Source organism: Balaenoptera musculus, chromosome 18 (assembly GCF_009873245.2).
Source record: "Balaenoptera musculus isolate JJ_BM4_2016_0621 chromosome 18, mBalMus1.pri.v3, whole genome shotgun sequence".
Taxonomy (NCBI): domain Eukaryota; kingdom Metazoa; phylum Chordata; class Mammalia; order Artiodactyla; family Balaenopteridae; genus Balaenoptera; species Balaenoptera musculus.
The window spans coordinates 37,700,731-37,723,308 of NC_045802.1; the positions used below are offsets into that span (position 1 = coordinate 37,700,731).

Consider the following 22,578-nt stretch of genomic DNA (forward strand, 5'->3'; position numbering starts at 1 on the left):
CTGTCTAAAGTAAACAGTGGTATGCTGCAGTGAGCTTGAACTGCCTCTTGGCACTGAATGCTAAATTTTCAGGAATTTTGCTAGCATTTGATAACAGGTTGGTAGCTTGAAATGGAGCATGACATAATATTTACACCATGATAATTAACAAATCCACAAATCAGGGCTTCATTGCTATTCACCTCCTGCTGGTTATTAAGTATTTACCACAAGTATTACTAGTGATATCCCATTTCAAAAGTTTTTTGTTTTTTTCCCCCCAGAAGAGGCAAGAAATGAAACTAGAGAAAAGGGAGAGAAGAGTAGGGAAGAGAAAGGAGGATGGAAGAGATGAAGGCAAAATTGAAGGAAGGAAGGGAATGTCTAAATCATTTAACTTACATTCACACACTTCCTGAAAGTAATATTTTATTTTTTGACATATTTTGGAAAGCTGCATTAAGATATGACTTAAAAAACATTATTTGGAATATGAAAGTAGTTTTTTAGTAATATTTTCATTATCTCCTAAGTGATGATACATTTTTCTGTAATACTGCATAAGCATTCTTTTCAGAGGAGAAAAATTACATGTAAATATATTTCAGAGAAAAAAAGGAAAGATTTCTTATCCATAAATAACAATAAATATCTTTATGCATAAAATAAGAAGGGTGAAATGAACCTTGCATATTTGAATAAAATCTGATTTAGAAAACTATAATAACTTTTAAAATTTATATCTCCATGACCCCTGTAACAGTCTTTTAATTTTATTCTTTTTTCAGGACTCCTCCTTTTGAATAAATTTCCTAGACTGCTGTCTGAGAAAACTTACTAGAATGTAAATATTATCATGTGACTACATTGTGTAATTCTGTTCCTAAATTAAATGTGCATTATTTTTTTTTTTAAACACCATCCTTGAAAAGTAGAGAAGGGGAACAAAAAGAAGCAAATGTAGAAAAAAATATGGGAAACCTACTGAAAACCTATTCATTTTTAGCTTTTTCCATTACTGTAGATTTATAAATAATTCCTAAACTGTACTATATGTTCTTTAATCTTGTAACCACCATCTCCCTTTAATTTAACATGTCTTTATTCAAATATTTAAGGTGAGCAACTATTGTATACTCAGCATGGGCTGGTCCTGAGGTAGACAATATATAGATGGAAAATGCATGGCTCATGAATTAAGGAATTTATATTTTGGATAGAAAAACTGATAAGAAAATAGATAATTATACGAAGGTTTTGCAAATTAACTCACACTGTAACTCAAATTCATAGATAAAATAAACATATTTGATTTTAGTTTACTTGAATACTAATTTCTCCCTTAATTCTTTATCAAAAAATTACGAGGGAGATAAAGACAGTTAACTAAATATTACGCCAGATCAAAAATATAGGATAATGTAAGCACTCCCTGAAGATAGTACTCTCACTTAGAAACAACAACAAAAAATCTACATTTCTTCCCCCATTCCTTTCTATAAAATAGGTTATTTATTTATTTATTTAGTGTTGAGGCCATGCTTATGCATCCATGTGAAACAGAGGGAAGGCACAAACTGATTCTATGATAGAATTTGGAGATTCACTGTCTTCTGTCACATGCCTTTGGGGAAAATTCACTTTCCCATGAGATATGGCTTACCCTGCTGGAGTTCCTAGCTAATTTTGACAACTAATACCATTATATTTAGTCTTCCTGACTTACTCATGGAGAAGTAGTGCCTTCTAGATGGCTTGCTTTAATCTGGAATTAAGCTATCTTAGACTCCTCAGTGTTTTTCAGAGGTCCAATCTCTAGTAGATCAAGCATTTTTTCTTCCATCTTATGCATACACCCATTAATTCCCATCTATACATACACCTGTTAATCTTTCTCTATATCACAATTCCATTCTATATATCCACCCGTTAATCTTTCTCTATATCACAGTTCCTATGGGGTTGGAAATGAGGCAGATTATTTTTATTTCCTCTACGACATCTCCTATTATCATAAAGTGTGCCAAATTTTTATAAATAAAAGGGATATATTCTCTATAATAGCAGGAAAATCTCTGATCTAAGCCTATGTTATACAGAATTCAGATATACAAATTTGAAAAATAATCTGACAAAAACATATTTTGCAAAGATTTTGTATATTATATAATACTGTTATATAAAATCAGTATTTACTTTTTGTCAGAAATTTTCACTTAAGTAATGGGCATTTTGGATTAGCTTAGGTAAATTATTTTTACTCAGAAAGGCTGAAAAAAGATCTGCCATTAACAATTTACAATATTTGTGTACAAAATTATTATACAATAAAATTTGGTAATTGCTGGTAATCTAAACTGAGGAAAATGGGAACCAAAGATTTCTTAGAAAAGCTAAGCTAAAGAATAGAGATGTTTGGAGCAAAAGTAAAACATGCAAAATCTACTAGAGCAACATACTTGTGGGATAATACAGGGATTTCACAATGAATGAAATGTAGAATCTGAGGAATGAAAGGAAAACAGTAAGGCTAGAGAAATAAGTAAGGTAAGATTAGGCTATATATTGGATGTAGTTCTATGAATATAAGTTAAAGGATCTAAGAAAAATACATCTTTTAGGTAACAAAATAATGTATTAAAATTATATTTAAAAAGTATTTTTGAAGGCAAAACAATGGTTTCGGGAAGAGTATAAATTTTGAGGCAAGAAGACAATGCTAAGTTAGTGAGAGAAGAATGAGGTGACCTGGGTTTGAAATATGTATATGGAAAATTGTTTAAATATATAAAATGTAACATTTAAAATTTTAAATATATATATTTAAACATATATATTACCCACATACTTGACTCTATCCTTAAAAAATAGTTTGAAGTGTAAGACAATAGTTGATTATATAATTAATGAGAACCTTGAGAAGACAGAAAGTTACTTGACAAAGGGTGTAAGAAAATGTAAAACATTGACATGACATTGACATGATTGTTGTTACTGTAAAGATAATGGGAAAGGTTAATAATATTAACAATATTTACATAAGTGAGAAAGAATACAGAACTTTGGCCAAATACTGTAAATATCTTCTCTCTATTATATTAATATATATTCTGTGTCTTGGTCATCCTAAAATAAAACCCTGGCTAGTTTGTTTGCTGAGAAACCCAAAGACCTTTCCCTGGAATAGTTATTTCCGTCTTCTATAGACTGTAACTCCAATCTTTTATTTTGAAGCTATTTTTACGTGTTTGTTGTGGGATATTCACTATATGTTATAGAATCATATGTACGTTATACATTAGATCTCTAGACTCCTTCATCCGGTAAAAATGCAACTTCATATCCTTTGACCCACATTTACCCATTTCCTCTACCTTCCTGCCCCTGGTAACCAGCATTCTACTCCCTGCTTCTGCATATTCAAATTTTTTAGATTCCACAGATAAATGAAATCGTGTGATAATTGTCTTTCTGTGTCTGGCTTATTTCACTAAGCATAATGTCTTCCAGGTTCATCCAGGTTTTTCTTCTATGGCTGAAAAATATTCCAGTGTGTGTGTGTGTGTGTGTGTGTGTACGTGTGTGGTGTGTCTGTGTGTAAACCACGTTTTCTATATTCATTCATCTGTCAATGGACATTTAGGTTGTTTCCACACCTTAGTTATTGTGAATAATGCTGTAATAAACATGGAAGCACAAATATCTCTTAGAGTTACTGATTTCATTTCTTTGGGGTTTATACCCAGAAGAGAAATTACTGGATCATATGGTAATTCTATTTTCACATTTTTGCAGAAACTCAATACTGTTTACCATAATGGCTATAACAGTTTACATTCCCATCAACAACATACAAGGGGTTTCCTTTTCACTACATCCTTGTCAACACTTGCCATAGTTTTGATAGTAGCCATCTAACAGATGGGAAGTCATATTTCATTGTGATTTTGATTTGCATTTCTCTGATGACTAGTGATGTTGAGGACCTTTTCATATACCTGTTGGGCATTTGTATGTCTTCTTTGGAAAAATGTCTATTCAGGTTCTTTGCCCATTTTTTAATCAGGGTGTTGTTGGTTTTCTGCCATTGAGTTTTATGAGTTTTTATATATTTTGGATATTAACCCCTCATCAGATATATAGTTTGCAAATATTTTCTCCCATTCAGTAGGTTGACTTTTAATTGTGTTGATTTTTTTTTTCCTTTGCTGTGTAAAAGCTGTTAATTTCATGTGGTCTCATGGTTTTTTTTTTCTTTTGTTGCCTGTACTTTATGATATTCAAAAAATTATTACAAAGGCCAATGTCAAGGAGCTTTTCCCTTCTTCTAGGAGTTCTATGGTTTCATGTCTTACATTTAAGTCTTTAATCCATTTTGAGTTGATTTTTGTGTATAGTATAATATAAGGGTATGATTTTATTCTTTTACATGTGGCTATCCAGTTTTCCTAACACTACTTACTAAAGAGACTATCCTTCCTCCATTGTATATTCTTGACACCATTGTCAAATATTAGTTGACCATATATGTGTTGGTTTACTTCTGGGCTCTTTATTTTGGTTCCAATGGTCAATATGTTTGTTGTTATGTCAGTGCCATACTGTTTTGATTACTATAGTTTTGTAATATGGTTTGAAAGCTGGAAATGTAATGCCTCCAGATTTGTTCTTCTTTCTAAAGAGTGTTTTGATTATTCAGGGTCTTTTGTGGTTCCATATGAATTTTAGGATTTTTTTCTGTGAAAAAAGAGCCATTAGATTTTTGATAGGGATTACCTTGAATCTATAGATGGCTTTGGGTTGTATGGACATCTTCACAATATTAATTATTCCAATCCATGAACAAGGGATATCCTTCCATTTACTTGTATCTTCTTCAATTTCTCTCAACAATGTTTTATAGTTTTCAGTGTGTAGATCATTGAATTCCTTGGTTAAATTTGTTCCTAAATATTTTACTCTTTTGATGCTATTCTAAATTAGAGTGTTTTCTGATAGATCATTGTTGGTGTAAAGAAATGCAAATCATTTTTGTATGTTGACTTTAACCTCTTTCAATATTAAATGCTCTACTTATTTACACTTTAATATTCCACATCTAATTTTCCATATGTTTAAGAGCACTATATGCTTGATTTACATTATGCTTCTTAATTTTATATTCTCTATCACATTGCTAAACTTCAACAGCACTTTAAAATTTTAAGGTCCTATATTACATTGTGGTTTTCATGTATATATTTGTCTTCTGGGCTTTAAGTCTCTGGAGTGTAAACACTAGGTAATTTTTTATTTGAATTCCTAAAAATAAAATACTTTCTATCACACAACAGGTACCTAATAAAAGTGCACTTAATGGTGAAAAATCAGATCACAAATCCTAAAAGGAATATAACTAAAATATGTTAAGCTTCTGATAATGACCAGGTTATATCTATGCATATCTCAAAAATGTCAACATTTTATGGGATAGATTTGTAATTTATTCTTTTTTTTTACAAAAAAAAGGATACTGAAATAATCATTTTAAAAGCTAGCTGTTGGGGAGTGCACTGAGTGTCATGGGAGCAGCACCTTATTCCCCTGCTCCCTGCAACACAGCCTTCAAATCTGGGACTCCCTCAGGCACCTCGGGTACTGCTGCAGCCACCGAGGCCCCCACGGGTGCATTTGGAGCTTTTGGGACAACATCTACAACAGCAGGTTCTGCATTCAGTTTTTCTGCTCCAGCTAATACAAGCATTACTGGACTCTTTGGTGGTACTCAGAGCAAAGTTTTGGATTTGGTACTCGTTTTGGCACAACAACTGGAGCTAGTATGGTTTAGGTACTGACTTGGTAACTAGACTTGGATTTGGAGGATTTAATAAATAGCAGCAGTGGCAGAAACAAACTACATTAGGTGGTCTCTTCATTCAGCCTACAAAAGCTCCTGCCCAGTTCAAACAACTGATAAACACTGCAAGTGCTCTTTCTGTTCCAATACTACTGGGAGATGAGAGAGATGCTATTTTGGCAAAATGGAATTAACTACAGGCCTTTTGGGGAACAGAAAAAGGAAATTTTAACAGTAACATTCCACCAACGGAATTCAAACAAGAAAATCCCTTTTGCTGGTTTAAGGCAGTAGGTTATAGTTGTTTGCCCAATAATAAACATGAAGATGGGCTAGTGGTTTTAGTTTTCAACAAAAAAGAAACAGATATTCAAAGCCAGCAACAGCAATTGGTAGAATCATTGCATAAAATTTTGGGAGGAAACCAGAACCTTACTGTAAATGTAGAGGGTATTAAAGCATTGTCAGATAATCAGACAGAAGTTGTCATTTATGTTGTTGAGCGTTCTCCAAATGGTACTTCAAGAAGAGTCCCAGCTACAATAATATATGCCCATTTTGAACAAACCAATATAAAAACACAGTTGCAGCAACTTTGTGTAATGCTTTCTATGACTTGAACAGAACATTCTCCTGCACAGATCGAACAGCTTTTACAGAATCCTCCTGCTGATGTTGATCCTATTATCTGGGAGCAAGTCAAAGTGGATAACCCTGATTCTGAAAACTTAATTCCTGTACCAATGGTGGGTTTCAAAGAACTTTTTTGAAGACTGAAGTTTCAAGATCAGATGACTAAGCAGCATCAGACCAGATTAGATATCATATCTGAAGATATTGGTGAATTACAGAAGAATTAAACCACAACTACTACTATGGCCAAAATTGCACAATATAAGAGGAAACTCATGGACTTTCCCATAGAATCTTCAGGCCCTAATCAAACAGGAAATTCAGAGGAAAAGTGTATATGCCATCCAAGCTGATGAAATTCAGCTAGATACATTTCATTGTGAACTAAATACCCTACTCAGTTTAAGGACTGAGTAAATGAACTGATGTCCCAAATCATGATGCAGAATCATTTTGGAGCAGTCAAATCTGAAGAAACATATTACATAGATGCAGACTTGTTACAAAAAATCAAGCAGCATTTGAAACAACAACAGGAATACCTTAGCCACTTGATTAGCATCATAAAAGATGACCTAGAGGGTAAGTTGGTAGAACATGGATTGAATGAAACCATCCACATCAGAGGTGGTGCCTTCAGTTGACATTTCACAAACTTGTGTTAAAGGTTTGTGAAATACATCTTGTTATGTCAGACCATCCTTAAGGATGAAACTGACCACATGGAGGAGAAAAAAAAAACAAACAAAGCTCCCCCTGACTTGGTTTTTGAGAAGGTTACTGACAAATTATCATTCATCAAATCTGAAATAACAGTCATTTCACTGCTCTTCAGAGATAGCCTTCCAAAGATTTACATCTATTATAAAAGCTGTAATTACTTTAAACAAGAAGTACATAATTACCAAAAATATGTACTATTGTACATTTTTACAACAGCATTGTTCTTAAAAATAATCAGTGTTTAATGATTATTCTTCATTGAGCCTGTACTCTGCTTTAAATAGCAAGTAAATATGAAATGCCTACTTTGCACATAACAAAATAAACTATAATTACTTGGCTGCTGGGAATTTGTACTTCAGAATGTAAATGTGCAACAGTTTTTACCGTTGTGAATTCATCTATAGGAGGAGTAAAGAAAATCCAGGAGTATTTAATGATTAATATGGTTTCTTTTCATTCTATAAAGATTTGAAAATATATTTTCATATTATTTTACTTATTTGGAATTTAAAGAACACACCTAAGCAATTAGGATATAACAAAATTACATTTTTTTAACTTTTTTGTTTTTTGAAACGTTTTATTTCTAAAAAAGATGATGGGAATTCCTTGGCAGTGGTTTGGACTCTGTGCTTTCACTGTTGAGTGTGCGGGTTTAATCCCTGGTCAGGGAACTAAGATCCTGCAAGCCTCAAGGGCAAAAAAAAAAAAAAAAAAAAAAAAAAAAAAGAAAAGAAATAAAACATAAATAAATTCTTGATTGTAAATACTTCTTATATAAAAATAAAAGTTAGTTGTTGAATTAAAACATATCCAGTTTCAAAGTTATTTCTACCTAAATACACTGCTTATATAAGCCAAGACTCATTTGCAGAAGTTTCTAACTCTCAAAGGAATAATTAAGTTCCATGATTGTTCTTATTTTTCTTTTTTTTAATATTCCATCCAAAATCCTTTAGTCATTAAATGTTGCTGATATGGTTAACAGTTTTGAATCCTGGGTCCTAGCCAGATCAGATTCCTTTTCAGATCAGAAGCAATGTTTATACATCTTCTGTTTTATCTCCCACCTAGCCCAAGCCTTTGCCCAAATCAGAGCCCCACAATATTAGGTTTCTGATTCTAATTACTTATTCATTATTTTATTGGAATATAATTGCTTTACAGTTTTGTGTTAGTTTCTGCTGTACAATGAAGTGAATCAGCTATATGTATACCTATATCTCCTCCTTGGACCTCCCTCCCACCCCTCCCCATCCCACCCATATATGTCATCACAGAGCAACGAACTGAGCTCCCTGTGATATACAGCAAGTTCCCACTAGCTATCTATTTTACACATGATAGTGTATATATGTCAATCCTGATCTCTCAATTCATCCTGTCCTCCCCTTTCCCCCCACCATGTCCACATGTCCATTCTCTACATCTAAGTCTCTATTCCTGCCCTGCAAATAGGTTCATCTGTACCATTTTTCTAGATTCCACATATATGCATTAATATAAGATATTTGTTTTTCTCTTTCTGACTTACTTCACTCTGTATGACAGACTCTAGGTCCATCCACCTCTCTACAAATGACCCAATTCCATTTCTTTTTATGGCTGAGTAATATTTAATTGTATATATGTACCACATCTTCTTTATCCATTCCATTCTTTATCAACCATATCCATGGTTGTTTCCATGGCCTGGCTATTGTAAATACTGCTGTAGTGAACATTGGGGTACATGTGTCTTTTTGAATTATGGTTTTCTCTGGATAGATGTCCCGTCGTGGGATTGCTGGGTCATATGGTAGTTCTATTTTTAGTTTTTTAATGTACCTGCATACTGTTGTCTACAGTGACTCTATCAATTTACATTCTCACCAACAGAAGGTTCCATTTTCTCCACACTGTCTCCTGCACTTATTTTTTGTAGATTTTTTGATGATGCCCATTCTGACTGGTGTGAGGTGATACCTCATTGTAGTTTTGATTTGCATTTCTCTAATAATTAGTGATGTAGAGCATCTTTTCATGTGCCTCTTGGCCATATATATGCCTTATTGGAGAAATGTCTATTTAGGTCTTCTGCCTATTTTTTGATTGGGTTGTTGGATTTTTGATATTGAGTTCCATGAGCTGTCTGTATATTTCGGAGATTAATCCATCCATTTCTTCATTTGCAAATATTTTCTCCCATTCCGAGGGTTCTCTTTTCATCTTTTTTGTGTTTTCCTTTGCTGTGCAAAAGCTTTATATTTAATTAGGTCTCATTTGTTTATTTTCGTTTTTATTTTCAGTACTCTAGGAGGTGGTTCCAAAAAGATCTCACTGTGGTAAACCATGGCAAATAGTGTTTTCCCTATGTGTTCCTCTCAGAGTTTTATATGTCTGGTCTTACATTTATGTTTTTAATCTATTTTGACTTTATTTTTGTGTATGGTGTTAGATAGTGTTCTAATTTTCTTCTTTTGCATGTAGCTGATCAGTTTTCCCTGAACCAATTATTGAAGAGACTCCATTTTCTCCATTGTGTATCCTTGCCTCGTTTGTCAAAGATTAGGTGACCAGAGGTCCGTAAGTTTATCTCTGAGCATTCTATCCTGTTCCATTAATCTATATTTCTGTTTTTGTGCCAGTACCACACTGTCTTGATGACTGTAGCTTTGTAGTATAGTCTGAAGTCAGGAAGCCTGAATTCTCCATCTCCATTTTGCTCTGTTTTTTTCTCAAGATTGCTTTGGCTATTCAGTGTCTTTTGTGCTTCTATAAAAATTGTAAAATTTTTTGTTCTAATTCTGTGAAGAATGCCACTGGTAATTTGATAGGGATTGCATTGAATCTGTAGATTGCTTTGCATTGTATAGTCATTTTCACAATATTGATTCTTCCAATCCAGGAACATTGTATATTTCTCCATCTGTTTGTGTCAGCTTTGATTTCTTTCATCAGTGTTCTATAGTTTTCTGAGTACAGGTCCTTTGCATCCTCAGGTAGGTGTATTCCTATGTATTTTATGATGGTAAATAGGATTGTTTCCTTAATTTCTCTTTCTGATTTTTCATTGTTAGAGTATAGGAATGCAAGAGATTTCCATTCATTAATTTTGTATCCTGCAAGTTTACCAAATTCATTGATTAGCTCTAGTAGTTTTCTGGTAGCATCTTTAGGATTTTCTATGTATAGCATCATGTCATGTGCAAACAGTGACAGTTTCACTTCTTTTCCAATTTTTGTTTCTTTTATTTCCTTTAATCCTCTGATTGCTGTGTGTCGGACTTCCAAAATTATGTTGAATAACAGTGGCAGGACACTTGTCTTGTTCCTGATATTACAGGAAATGCTTTCAGTTTTTCAAAATTGAGAATGATGTTTACTGTGGGTTTTGTCAAATATCGCCTTCATTATGTTGAGGTAGGTTCACTCTATGCCCACTTTCTGAGAGTTTTTATCATAAAAACCCATTTAACGGGTGTTGAATTTTGTCAAACACTTTCTCTGCATTGGTTTACATGATCATATGCTTTTTATTGTTTAATTTGTTAATATGGTATATCACATTGATTGATTTGTGTATATTGAATAATCTTTGCATTCTTGGGATAAATCCCACTTGACCATGGTGTATGATCCTTTTAATGTGCTGTTGGATTCTGTTTGCTAGTATTTTGTTGAGGATATTTGCATCTATGCTCATCAGTGATATTGGTCTGTAAATTTTTTGTGATATCTTTGTCTGGTTTTGGTATCAGGATGATGGCGGTATCGTAGAACAAGTTTGGGAATGTTCTCCCTCTGCAATTTTTTGTAAGAGTTTAAGAAGGACAGGTGTGGGGCTTCCCTGGTGGCGCAGTGGTTAGGAATCCGCCTGCCAATGCAGGGGACACGGGTTCGTGCCCCGGGCTGGGAAGATCCCACATGCTGCACAGCGGCTAGGCCCGTGAGCCACAAATACTGAGCCTGCACATCTGGAGCCTGTGCTCTGCAACGGGAGAGGCCGTGAAAGTGAGAGGCCCGCGCACCGTGATGAAGAGTGGCCCCCGCTTGCCACAACTGGAGAAAGCCCTCACACAGAAACGAAGACCCAACACAGCCAAAAATAAATAAATAAATTTATAAAAAAAAAAAAAAAAAAGAAGGACAGGTGTTAGCTCTTCTCTAAATGTTTGGTAGGATTAGCCTGTGAAGCCATCTGGTCCTGGACTTTTGTTTGTTGGAAGATTTTTAATTACAGTTTCAACTTCATTACTTGATTTGTCTATTCATATTTTCTAATTCTTTCTGGTTCAGTCTTGGCAAGTTGTACCTTTCCAAGAATTTGTCCATTTCTTCCAAGTTGTCCATTTTATTGTCATATAGTTGCTTGTAGTAGTCTCTTATGGTCCTTTGTATTTCTGCCTTGTCAGTTGTATTTCTCTTTTTTCATTTCTAATTTTATTGATTTGAATCATCTCCCTTTTTTCCTGATGAGTCTTGCTAAAGGTTTATCAATTTTGCTTATCTTCTCAGAGAACCAATTTTTAATTTTATTGCTCTTTTCTATTGTTTTCTTCATTTCTATTTCATTTATTTCAGCTTTGATTTTTATGATTTCTTTCCTTCTACTAACTTTGAGTTTTCTTTATTCTTCTTTCTCTAGTTGCTTTAGATGTACAGTTAGATTTTTTGTTTGAGATTTTTCTTCTTTTCTTGTTGTGAGATTGAATTGCTATAAACTTCCCTCTTAGAACTGCTTTTGCTGCACCCCATAGCTTTTGGGTCATTTGGTCATTTTTGTTGTCATTTGTTTCTATGTATTTTTTAATTTCCTCTTTGATTTTGTCAGTGATCACTTGGTTATTTAGCAGCACACTGTTCAGCCTCTATGTGTTTGTGTTTTTTATAGTTTTTTTTTTTTTTTTTGCTGTAGCTGATTACTAATCTCATACATTGTGGTTGGAAAAGATGCTTGGTATGATTTCATTTTCTTAAAATTACCAAGGCTTGGTTTGTGGCCCAAGATTTGATCTATCCTGGAGAATATTTCATGTGCACTTGAGAAGAAAGTGTATTCTGCTAATTTCAGATGGAATGTCCGATAGATTTCAATTAAGTCTATCTGGTCTATTGTGTCATTTTAAGCTTGTGTTTCTTTATTTATTTTCTGTCTAGATGATCTGTCCATTGGTATATGTGGGGTCTTAAAGTCTTCCACTAATATTGTGTTACTGTCCATTTCCCCTTTTTGGCTGCTAGCATTGGCCTTATGTATTTAGGTGCTCCTATGTTGGGTGCATACATATTTATAATTGTTATATCTTATTCTTGGATTGATCCCTTGATCATTAAGTAGTGTACTTCCTTGTCTCTTGTAACAGTCTTTATTTTAAAGCCTATTTTATCTGATATGAGTATTACTACTCCAGCTTTCTTTTGATTTCCATTTGCATGGAAAATCTTCTTCCATCCCCTCACTTTCAATCTGGTGTGTGTCCCTAGGTCTGAAGTGGGTCTCTTGTAGACTGCGTACATATGTATCTTGTTTCTGTATACATTCAGCCAGTCTGTGTCTTTTGGTTGCGTATTTAATCTATTCACATTTAAGGTAATTATTGATGTGTATGTTCCTATTACCATTTTCTTAATTGTTTTGGGGTTGTTTTTGTAGGTCTTTTTCTTCTCTTGTGTTTCCCCCTTTTAGGAGTTCCTTTAGCATTTGTGGTAGACCTAGTTTGGTGGTGCTGAATTCTCTTAATTTTTGCTTGTCTGTAAAGCTTTTGATTTCTCCCTTGAATATGAATGAGATCCTTTCTGGGTAGAGTAATCTTGATTGTAGGTTTTTTTCCTTTCATCTCTTTAAATATATCCTACCACTCCCTTCTGGTCTGCAGAGTTTCTGCTGAAAGATCAGCTGATAATGTTATGGGGATTCCCTTGTATATTACTTTTTTGCTTTTCCCTGCTGCTTTTAATATTTTTTCTTTGAATTTAAATTTTGTTAGTTTGATTTATATATGTCTTGGTGTTTTTCTCCTAGGTTTTATGCTGTATAGGACTCTCTGTGCTTCCTAGACTTGGATGGTTATTTCCTTTCCCATGTTAGGAAAGTTTTTGACTATAATCTCTTCAAATATTTTCTCAGACTCTTTCTCTCTTTCTCTTCTTCTTCTGGGACCCCTACAATTTGAATGTTTTTTCATTTAATGTTGTCCCAGAGGTCTCTGAAACTTCCTCAATTCTTTTCATTCTTTATTCTTTATTCTGCTCCTTGGCAGTTTTTTCCACCACCTATCTTCCAGCTCACTTATTCGTTTTTCTGCCACAGTTATTCTGCTATTGAATCCTTCTAGTTTATTATTCATTTCAGGTATTGTGTTGTTCATCACCGTTTGTTGTTTCTTTTAGTTCTTCTATGTCTTTGTGAAATATTTCTTGTATTTTCTTGATCTGTGCCTCCATTCTATTTCTAAGATTTTGGATCATCTTTACTATCATTACTATTAATTCTTCTTCAGGTAGGTTGCCTTTTTCCTCTTCATTTATTCGGTCTTATAAGTTTTTACCTTACCCTTTCATCTGTAATATATTTTTTTGTTGTCTCATTTTTTTGATGGGTGGGACTATGTTCCTGTCTTGGTGTTTGTTTGGCCTGAGGTGCCCAGCACTGGAGTTTGCAGGCAGTTGGGTAGAGCCGGGTCTTGGTGTTGAAATTAGGACCTCCAGAAGACCTCACTCCTATTAATTTTCCCTGGTGTCTGTGGTTCTCTGTTAAACCAGTGGTTTGGACTTGGCACTCCCACCACAGGAAATCAGGCCTGACCTCTAGTCTGTGAACCAAGATCCCTCCAGCCACATGCTGCAGAAAAATAACAAAGAATAAAAAATAAAATAAAATTAGAAAAATAAAAAATATATTAGAAAATATAAAAATGTAAATGAAACAACAAAAACACAGTAAAGCAGGATCAAAATAGCAAAAAAAAAAAAAAATTGCCAGAAAAGGCCTTGGCTTTGGGGGCATCTTAGTCAGGGTTGGGGCTTAGGCAGGGGCAGGGCCTAGGCCCAGGGAAATCCCTGGCTACTGAGGGGCAGGACTTAGGCTCGGCACAGCTGGAGGTGGTGATGTTTAGGCCTGGGACCCCAGCAGGCTTACTGGAGCCCAAGTGAGTGGTGGAAATGCTGGCTGCATTCCTGTCTGATTCTCCAATCCTCCAAGGGTCTCTCCCCCTCCCTGCTTATCCCCTCACCATTTTGAGCCCCTCCCAAGCATGGGAACCCCTCCCCTCCCCAGTATCCCCTCAGGGGCACCAGTCCCATCCCACCTCCACTTCTCCTCCCCTCCTCACTTCCCCCCACATCCTACCCAGTCACTCAGGGGATTCTCCCTACCCCTTAGGTCTCTGAGGTCCCACACCAGCACCTGGAAGCTGCCCTAGTTGTGAGGAGATGTGAACTCCACATCCTCCTACTCTGCCATCTTGACTCTGCCTCCTCCATGATATCTTAAACTGCTATCATATGCCAAACAAACAATGAAATAAATATTTCACATGCCCAACTTCATTTAAACACTCTCTAATAATATTATATGGGTACTGCTAGTCATATTGTATTAGAAATGAAATAGAATGTGGAATGTGGAACCTAGATGCAGAGGACTTTATCTACTTTACATAGCAAATGATGAATGGAACTGGGAATTCTACTCATGTTTATTTGACTCCAAAGCCTCTGCACTTAAATATTATGCCAAATTCAATAATTAAAATTATAAATAAATCTACACAGGGTAAAGAATAGTTACACAGTAAACAGTGTAAAATTTGGCAAATCATATGAACATGACTTTCCAAATTTGGTTTTTAATTTTCTCTCTACTACCCTGAATAAGGTAGGTTTCTATATCCTGAATATATAATTAAGGAGAAGATTTATAGTTTCACATATTTTTATGAATAATATAGATTAAAAAGAATTAAAGAGCATTGAACTATCACCACCTTTATATCTATTTTTAATATGACTTTTTAAAGTTAATCTTTTAGGTATCTATTTACTTACCTCACTTGATCTCACTTTAAGTATAGGGAACAAATTAGAATCAATAATTATTTATTAACACTCTTCTTAAAAATATGTGTTAATACAGTGGCCCCCACCCTTTTGGCACCAGGAACCAGTTTTGTGGAAGACAATTTTTCCACAGCTGGGGGCATGGGGGGATGGTTCAGGCAGTAATGCGAGCGATGGGGAACAGCAGATGAAGCTTCGCTAACCTGCCTGCCTCTCACCTCCTGCTGTGCTACCCAGTTCCCAACAGACCACCGACTGGTACCAGTCTCCAGTCTGGGGGTTGGGGAACCCTGTGTTAATATAATCATGTCTTAGTCATCTTAGTTGGAAAACTTGGATAAATCCTTAATTATTTCATTCTTCTGGACCCTTAAATCCACAAAAGCCAAAAAAATAACTTTCAAATAGAAGAAAATAATCCTGTCATGTTCAGGCATAACCCACACATGGGACTCCAGTGTGCATAGAATTCACCCTTAGACTCTTGATCATATCATGCAAAGTTCTTCACTATCCATTCCAGCCTATTTTTATCCTTATCATATGCTATCTTTCCTCTATACTCTATAGTCTGTGTTTCTGCCATTCCCTGAACATGTGCTACTTCATGCTTCCATGCTTTTATAACATTCTGTTCTCTCATCCTTGAATGCACATTTCCCATATTTCTGCTAGGAGAATAGAAACTTTTTTCTCATGGCACAAATTAAAAGATGTAAAGAATATACCTTCTGGACTAGGCAGAATTAACAATTCATCCTTTATGAAATCAGCAGTTTGCAAACAAGTAATATTGTCTTTGTCATGCTGTGTTGTAAATGCAATTGTTTACAAATTCATGTAAAGTCATGTAAATTTACTTGGAAAGGACTTTTTGTCCACCTTTAATTAGTATGCCTCATTTAATAATTAAAGGTCTTTGAACAGAATACCCAGTATATACTTATTTTGTTAAATTAGTGTATTTTATGATCTCTAACATAATTATTGGACAGAGTAGGTACTTAATATATTTTAATTTTAATGTATCAATAAAATACCAATGAATAACTAATTAGAAATCATATTGAAAATTAACATAAAAATTCTAAGCAATTACAGTTAAAATGACTGTTTAGGAAACCTTGCTAGATGGAGGGATTTATAGTTTCCTATAATGAGCAGATGTTGATATATTCAACTCTTAAAACACTGCAAAATCTAGGTAAGGTTTATTTACTTTTTATATTAAAATAACTTTTCCAGTTATTCTCTGATATTAAAAATCATTCTATGAAATGTTACATGATTCAAATTTCTGAATTCATTTTTAAACACAGTCATGTTTCTCCAGTGATGGAATGACAACTTCTGTATTTCATACACTGTCAGATTTTCCATATTGCTTAAGAAAATGTGTGAGTAAATACATAAACCATGTCCTAAACTCTAAAATCTGAAAATTTATTGTTTATCTAAAAGAATGTGCTACTCACTGGCAATATTTTGTATTCATTCTGGTACTCATAAAATGACTTAGTCAGAGAATCTTAATGTCATAACATTCTGACATGATAGAATAAAAAAGAAGAGATAGTTGTCTAGTAAAAGACATCACAGAACTTATAATTGAAAGTAAAAATATATGTTAGTTACAGTCATATCACTAATTCATTATGGCCTATAATTTGCCTCATTTTACAGAATAATAAGGACTCATGAATGGATCTCCAGGAAACATTCCTTAATACAGTAATCTTTATACCAATAATTGTTGAGGACTTAGCTGAGGCCACTCTGTTGTTACAACCTTGGAACAGCTTTATTTTCTCTAGTACACCGACAAGTTATGACAATTCAACCTTAGCAGTAACTTGACCTTATCCTTTCTAACAATCACACTGACCCATATTGGTTCAGACCTTTAGATTTCTATTTCTATAGAATTTCCTCCCTGAAATTCTTACTTTTTTTTTGCCCACACTACATTTTATGTATCACATTTACCTTCTCTAAGCAAAATTCAAATCATGCATTTTACTTCTCAATAACTTTGAAATCTCAATTTTATCAAAAATCAACTTACACACAGTTAATGCATTTTCAACATCAGCCCACCACAATTTTTCTAATATTTTGATATATTTTACCTTTTTAATGCATTCAAGTCAGGTTTTAGGCAGTGGAACTTTTTATCAAAGAAAATTGTGCACTGAACACCAATTAAAACATTAGCAATATGCTGGGTAAACAGAGAAGAAGGGGAGAATTTCTGCTTCTGGCCAAGATAGAGTAACAGGAACCAAAATACTCCTCCTCCACCTGAAACTAAAAGCTGGAAAAAAATTCGAAGCAAAAGTGTTCAGACAGTGATTCTAGAAGAGATGGGAAACAAATAGATTGAATGCTGTATTGGACAGAATATTTTCTCCACAAATCCATGTCGACCTGGACTCTGTGAATGTGAACTTATTTGGAAATAGGGTCCTTGCAGATATAATTAAGGTGAGGTCATCCTGGGTTATATAGAATGTGCCCTCATTCAATGACTAGTGTCACTATAACAAGAGGGAAATTTGGATGCAGAGATAAACAGGGAAGCACACCATGTGACAAAGAACACTGAGATTGGAGTTATGCTACCACAAGGCAAGGAAAGCCAAATATTGCCAACAATTACCAAAATCTAGGAAGAGGAAACATGCTACCAGAGTCTTAAAGAGAGCATGACTTTGCCTACATCTTGATTTCAGACTTGTAGCCTCCAGAACTGTTTGACAATAAATTTCTATTATTTTAAAACATCCAAGTGTTTTGTAATTTCTTTCAGCAGCCCTAGGAAACTAATCCAAGCCTCAATATCACCATATTTTACTGCCCAGAGAGATTCCAAACTGCAAGAGAATCTAAGTATCACTTGATAATTTCTCCAAGTTATCAATAGAGAGCTGGAAGATTCCAGGATATTAGAGTTTGATATAGTACTGGAGAAGAGAGAGCTTCAATGAAGGAGATCTCCAATAATCTATGAGAATCCCATAGGATTTTTATCTGTGTACTGATCAGCACATTTGTATGAGGAAAGTACCTAAAGTGTAGTAAAGAACCATTCAAGAGAGCAGAATCATGAATTCCCTGATCTTGCACAACACCAGAATTAGCTCATGTTCTAATTCTCCAGAGTGGAATACCTCATAATTCACAGGGTATCATAGAGTAATCCAAAGCTCCTCAGGTGTGGAGCTAATTAGACCTACACTAAACTAAACTCTTCACCTACATAACAAAGCAAGCTTTGAATTGGCAAAAATCCCATCAGGCATGTAAAGCAGAAGGAAAACTGGGCTCATAATGTAGAGGAAAATAAATTAATTGAAACTGAACTAGAAATGATAGAAATTATAGAACTAGCAGAAAAGGATATTTTAAGAGTTATTAGACTTCTAACTTCAGCTCTGACATGCAAAAAAATTTGGAAGTATCACTCCCATTCTTATGAAAAAAAAAACTGAAAAACTGAAATCAGTGCCTTCTCTGAGCCCCATTAGAAATCTGAGGTCACAGTGCTATGTCAAAATCCATACGGATAGGAGAATCCAGAGAGTCACAGCCAAAATCTGCTTAGCTGAAGCAGAAACAGTTGGAACTAGAAACTAATAGAAGCAACTAAATGATAATTATGATTGATTGCTGGAAGCTGAGTGTGAATTAGCATGGAAGTGAGAAACACTTGTGGAGGGGGGGGTCCCACACTTTTCTGGATTTTACCACTGGAAACACTCCAAGGTCATATGATGACTATCTGAGATAGATAAGTTCTTGGCTAAGCCAGGGGGAGGGGAAGAATAATCATGAAATATATGAGAGTGTTCTCTATAGCAAAATTCTATTTTCCAGAAGAAAGATTTTACCAGAGTTTCATCCCCCTTGAGAGAAGAGCATTTTTCCAATTTCTGTCCCCAGGAGCTTTTCTGTTTCATGTAGTAGAATAAAAATGTTGAAAATCCCTTGTGATTGTTACATGCCAGGGACATAGGCCTACTAAAAGATTGAGATTTAATTAGAAGATTATAGAAAAATCCCCCCTACAAACACCTAAATAGCATGGGAAGAGGGCTCCAGGATAATAATAGTAGAGTACACTTAAAAAGGCTACAACTCTCAGAGGAGTACTTAGGGAAACCCAGAATTTACAGGAGAGTTGAAAACTAGGGAACTAGAGAAAAGTTAAGACTCTGGCACCTACAGATGTTACAAACATTAGACACAACAAAACTTCTAGTCAGATAAAAAAAAAAAAAAAAAAACTACCACTAAATGACTATTTTCCTCAGTTTTTGTCACCCAATACATCATGTTTGACTTCCTATAAATAATTACAAAGCATGTTAAAAGGCAAAACACAAAACCATCTGAAACAAAAAAGTAAGCATCTGAAGCCAACTCACATTTGACACAGATGTCAGGAGACAGGGAATTTAAAATTCAGTATTTAAAATAACTATGATGTTTTTATCAAAAATAAGGTGACCTTATGTGCATGGGTTTATATCTGGGCTTTCTATCCTGTTACATTGATCTATATTTCTGTTTTTGTGCCAGTACCCTACTGTCGTGATTACTGTAGCTTTGTAGTATAGTCTGAAGTCTGGGAGCCTGATTCCTCCAGGCTCCGTTTTTTTTCTCAAGATTGCTTTGGGTATTTGGGGTCTTTTGTGTTTCCATATAAATTGTGAAATTTTTTGTTCTAGTTCTGTGAAAACTGCCATTGGTAGTTTGATAGGGATTGCATTGAATCTGTAGATTGCTTTGGGTAGTATAGTCATTTTCACAATGTTGAATATACAATGGAGAAAAGACAGCCCCTTCAATAAGTGGTGCTGGTAAAACCGGACAGCTACATGTAAAAGAATGAAAGCAGAACACCCCCTAACACCATACACAAAAATAAACTCAAAATGGATTAAAGACCTAAATGTAAGGCCAGACACTATAAAACTCTTAGCAGAAAAACCTAGGAAGAACACTCTATGACATAAATCACAGCAAGATCCTTTTTGACCCACTTCCTAGAAAAATGGAAATAAAAACAAAAGTAAACAAATGGTACCTAATGAAACTTAAAAGCTTTTGCACAGCAAAGGAAACCATAAACAAGACAAAAGAACAGCCCTCAGAATTGGAGAAAATATTTGCAAATGAAGTAACTGACAAAGGGTTAATCTCCAAAATTTACCAGCAGCTCATGCAGGTCAATATCAAAAAAGCAAACAATCCAATCCAAAAATAAGCATAAGACCTAAATAGACATTTCTCCAAAGAAGATATGCAGATTGGCAACAAGCACATGAAAGGATGCTCAACGTCACTAATCATTAGAGCAATGCAAATCAAAACTACAATGAGGTATCACATCACACCAGTCAGAATGGCCATCATCAAAAACTCTACAAACAATAAATGTTGGAGAGGGTGTGGAGAAAAGGGAACCCTCTTGCACTGTTGGTGGGAATATAAATTGATATGGCCACTATGGAGAACAGTATGGAGGTTCCTTAAAAAAACTTAAAATAGAACTACCATATGACACAGCAATCCCACTACTGGGTATACACCCTGAGAAAACCATAATTCAAAAAGAGTCATGTACCACAATGTTCATTGCATCTCTATTTACAAGAGCCAGAACATGGAAGCAACTTAAGTGTCCACTGACAGATGAATGAATAAAAAGATGTGGCAGATATATAAAATGGAATATTACTCAGCCATAAAAAGAAATGAAATTGAATTATTTGTAGTGTGGTGGATGGACATAGAATCTGTCATACAGAGTGAAGTAAGTCAGAAAGAGAAAAACAAATACCATATGCTAACACATATATATGGAATCTAAAAAAAAAAAAAATGCCCATGAAGAACCTAGGGGCATGACAGGAATAAAGACGCAGATGTAGAGAATGGGCTTGAGGACACAGAGAGGGGGAAAAGTAAGCTGGGACGAAGTGAGAGAGTGGCATGAACATATATACACTACCAAATGTAAAATAGATAGCTAGTGGGAAGCAGCCACATAGCACAGGGAGATCAGTTCACTGCTTTGTGACCACCTAGAAGGGTGGCATGGGGAGGGTGGGAGGGACACTCAAGAGGGAGGAGATGTGGGGATATATGTATGTGTATAGCTGATTCACTTTGTTATAAAGCAGAAATTAACACACTATTGTTAAGCAATTATACTTCAAAAAAGATGTAAAAAAAGTAAAAATAAAAAATAAAATATGATTAATATGTTAAGTGATCTAATAGAAAAAATAGACGGCATAAAAGAAGAGATGAATAATTTAAGCAGAGGTGAAAATTCTAAAAAATGGTGAAAGGGAAATGTTAGAACTCAAAAATACTGAAACAGAAATAAAGAATGCCTTTAATGGTCTCAACAGTAGACTACATATGGCTGAGTAAAGAATAAGTGAACTTGAGGAAAGGTAATAGAAACTCTCCAAATTAAAATACAAAGAGAAAAAGAAAGAAAGAAAAAAAAAAAAAAACACAGCAGAATATCCAACAACTATGGGGCAAGTTCAAAAGCTGTAACATACATATACTTGTAATACCAAAAGAAGAAAAGTAAAGAAGTAAAACAAATATCGAAAGTAATAATAATCAAAAAATTTCCAAAATTAGTGACTTATACCTAATCACAGTTTCAGAAATCTCAGAAACTATCAAGCAGGGTAAATAGCAAAACAAAACTATACCTAGAAATATAACAAACTGACAAAAACCAAAAAAAAAAAAAATAGTCTTTGAAATTAGTTAGAAAACAAAACAAAAATAACCTTACATGCAGAAGCACAAGGATGAGAATTATAGATGTTTCATTGGCAGTCATGCACTTATTGCTAAGTGAAAGAAACCAGTCTGAAAGGCTTAATCATTATATTATCATTATACCATGTCATTATCATTATCATTATGTGATATTTTAGAAAAGTCATAATGATAAGAATGGTAAAAAAAAAATAAAAAAAATAAAAAAATCAGTGTCTGCCAGGCACTTAGAGGTTGAAGAATGTTGAAGAAGTGATGTACAGGGCATTTTTTAGTAGTGTAATTATTCTAGTACATTCTTTAATGGTGGCTATATGAAACCACATATTTGTCAAATCTCAAAGAATTTTCCAGCAAAATGAGTAAATTTTAATGTGTGCAAATTAAAAATAAATGAGTAAGCTAATATCCCAGTATGCAATGAAGAACGTGGACAAAACAATCTAACTTTAGTACAAATGGATTAAACTACCTCACTGAGGGGCTAGGGGATTGGTGACCAAGTAACTTTGGTAATAAGTGGAGTCTTCAATGCTAAAGGCAAAAAGAAC

General features: G+C 34.5%; 1 pseudogene; it reads left to right on the plus strand.

Moving 5' to 3' along the window:
• Positions 1-5,540: 5,540 nt before the first annotated feature.
• On the plus strand, positions 5,541-7,092 carry LOC118884048 (annotated as a pseudogene).
• The last annotated feature ends 15,486 nt before the right edge of the window (positions 7,093-22,578 follow it).